The sequence below is a fragment of the Lissotriton helveticus genome, chromosome 5_1, assembly GCF_964261635.1.
Source record: "Lissotriton helveticus chromosome 5_1, aLisHel1.1, whole genome shotgun sequence".
NCBI lineage: Eukaryota > Metazoa > Chordata > Amphibia > Caudata > Salamandridae > Lissotriton > Lissotriton helveticus.
In genome coordinates, this window is record NC_136065.1 from 839,120,696 (window position 1) to 839,124,113 (window position 3,418).

The window sequence follows — 3,418 nt, forward strand, 5'->3', positions numbered from 1 at the left end:
GAAAGTGAGTTAGTAGCACATTGCGGTCAGAATAATTTTTTGTGCAGAATGTACCTATTTAATTAGGCACCGGCTCATTTCGTTGGGTTTTTAGGTCTCGCGACCTATCGATGCGCGCATGCGCATCGAGCGGAGCGAGAATTCAAGTGGCGAAAACATCATGAAACCACCAGCTTTTTGCTGGCGTTTTCATGCAGTTCATGTGAACCACGTGTTGAAACATGAACGCGCATCAGCCTCCCTCCATTTGCCGCACAGCACATCAAAGGGCTTCGCCCAGCGTGCGCTCTGCAGCTTCTCCACCCCTAATTGAATCATGGCCGGCCGCAGGCCGGCCGTACTTTCAGTTTCCCGCTCTGCATTTAGCTTCTCCTCCCCTAATTGAATCATGGCCGGCCGCAGGCCGGCCCTACTTTCAGTTTCCCGCTCTGCATTTTTGTTGTTGTTGCTCTCTCGTGTCAGCTTTTAATTGCGTTTTTGTGGGGACTGCCAAAGTGTGCATATATTTATTTTCTTACTTGCGTGTTCTTTCTCCTGTTTCCATATTCCCAGATTCTTCTTTTTCATCGCTTCCACTTTTTTCTTCTCCTCCTCCCCTTTTAGTTTCATTCTTCTTATTTCAATTTCCATTTCCTTGCTTCTTGGTCTCCTTTTCCTAGTCTCCATGCTTCCCCATGTATTCAATATTCCACCCATCTCTTCTGATTTCTCTAGTTATTCATGTTTGTACTTTATCGTCTATAGCACTCTTATTTTCCTTAACACCAGTACTCCCTTTGGTGTATTTTCTCCTTTTCCGTCTGTCTAGATATGTTGTCGTTCCCATGCCTCTTGTTCTCTAACTCTTCACTCTGGCTCTCGTTTGTATGTTAATCTGCGTTCTACCCTCTCACTTACTTGCTCATCCCACACTTTTATCTGGCACCCCCTCTTTACCTCACATCTGTTGCTTTTATTGTCCCCGGTTCTACTTCTCTCTGTGCCATCTTCGTTTCTTCCGCGCGCCTCCTCTTCAGTGTCCTGTCCTGCAGCTGTGTCCTGGTGACGTAACGCTTCGCCGCGCGGAGGAAGTGTCAGCACGAGACCTGTGAGCACATTGTGAAACAGCGCGGTATCCGTAAAAAAGATTTATGCCACCAAGTCCAGGCTGCCTGGGGCGGCTGCCATGGCGAAAAGTCCATAGCCGTAGATGCCTCTCAAAGGCTGTTTTGTAGAGCTTTTTATGTATTTAATTGTTATGTAGCGCGGTCTTAGCCTAAACCTGATCCACGGCGTGAGAGCACTTAATGTATTGGATAAATAACAAGCATTGGCATTGCCAATAGGTCTCGCTTGTGGGACCTTATAAGTATTTAGTTTTGCAGCACAATATCCTTGTTGCATAATCGGATATTGTGCTGCAAAACTAAATACTTATAAGGTCCCACAAGCGAGACCTATTGGCAATGCCAATGCTTGTTACATCTCTTATGTAATGTGTATTTTATCACTAAAGCTTTTTGTTCTGCTACCCGCAGCCTAATATTCAACTGTCTGCATTTTGTGATGTTTAATAACTACTCGTTACTCAGTAGTACTATAAACGCTGGACTTGTTATTATACTTTGTTTTAAAATTCGATCACTTGAATTTAAATTTCACATTAATAATACAGCGCCTTCTGGTTTTGAAAACGTGTGCTTTCTGCTCAAAACTAGCGTTGTTGTTCCCTATTACATTCAAACTGTTTTCTAAGTTGTCCATAGACTAGACGGAGCAAACCCAGGGACTGACCACATTCAGCAGTTCTGGACTTGCATATCAGCTCGGGCCTCTTCGTGTCCGACTGGATCCTTATCTTACTGAGGAAAACCTTTCCTTACTGTAGCTTAACTATATTTGTCATTAAAGTCAATTTACGTCGCTGCTATTGTTCGCCGTACTTGCTGCATGGTTTCTTCTAACGAGACTCCAAGACAAGCCATTTATTTAGAAAAAAAATCTTCAAGTATTTCATGGCATTAAGGCCCAGATTCACGAGGTTTTTGAGTCGGGTTTGTTTGACTCTTTAAACGCAGACCAGACACAAAGGGGCACATTTATCATCATTTGACACACTTCAAAGCAGCAAGATACCTTTCTGCGCTGCGGCAAAAGGAGAGGGCAGAAATATTCCATATCTCTCAAGATATTGTATTGTATTGTATTGTAATTGAATTTATATAGCGCTTTCTACCCCTGACGAGGCGTCGAAGCGCTTTTTCGGCGAGTAGCCCGTTACTCCGGGACCCATAGAGGATTAGTGTTGAATTAGTATAGTGGAACATGCAAGTACATTGTAAGTGGTGGATAGGTTAGTCAGTTATTTGGATTTGGAATGATAGCAGAAGGATAGAGGAGAGAAAAAGGTTTGTATGTATATAGCGCTTGTTACCCCTGATGGGTGTTGAAGCACACTACCCTGGAAGCCCATAAAGGATTAGTGGTGAATTAGTATGGTGAAATATGAAAGTAATCTCTGTGGTGGATATTAGTCAGTTATTTGGAGTGAGAAGGATAGCGGAAGGATAAAAGGGGAAGAAAGGTTTGCATGCATGTAGCACTTGTTACCCCTGATGGGGTGTTAAAGCACGCCACTCTGGAACCCATAAAGGATTAGTGGTGAATTAGTATAGTTGAATATGAAATTTGAGAAGTGAACATGTTAGTCTGTTAATTTTGTTTGAAAAGGATAGTGGAGGGATACAAGGGTGAAGGTTTTTTTTTGTTTTGTTTTTAGGTCTTAGCAGTAAGAGTAGGCTTTTGGATGAATAAAAAGGAGTTTTGGAGGGGGGAGTCAGAGGGAAGAGTTTAGAAAGATTTGTTTTGGGGATAGGTATTGTAGAAAGACGTGTCAGATGATACAAGGAGGAGTAAAGTAGGAGCGAGTCAAGAAAGGGTTATTTTGGGGATCATAGTATTGGTATGGGGTTTCGGATAAATGAGAGTGGATGTAGAGGATATATTGATAGATGCATAGGCTGATAAATAGGGTAGTGCATTGGAAATGCTAAAGTAGAAGAGAGTGATAAATATATAGATCCATAAGTACCTTAAGTTTATGGATGTGGATGGTGTGGGCTGGGTATTGCTAAATGGGAATATGGGTAGCATTTCTGGCCCTGGTCAGTCTAAAACAGGCTCAAACAGGCAGCTGCCCTTGTCCTCTTCGCCCTGAATAGGCTCTAACAGGCAGCTGCCCTTGTCCTCTTCGCCCTGAACAGGCTCAAACAGGCAGTTGCCCTTGTCCTCTTCGCCCTTAACAGGCTCAAATAGGCAGCTGCCCTTGGCCTCTCCGCCCTTGGCTGAGACGCCCTAACCCTGGCCTTTTATAGCCCTTGTAATCAGGTGACCCCTTCAGCCAATGGGAACCCTAGCCCTAACACTATCCAATCACAAC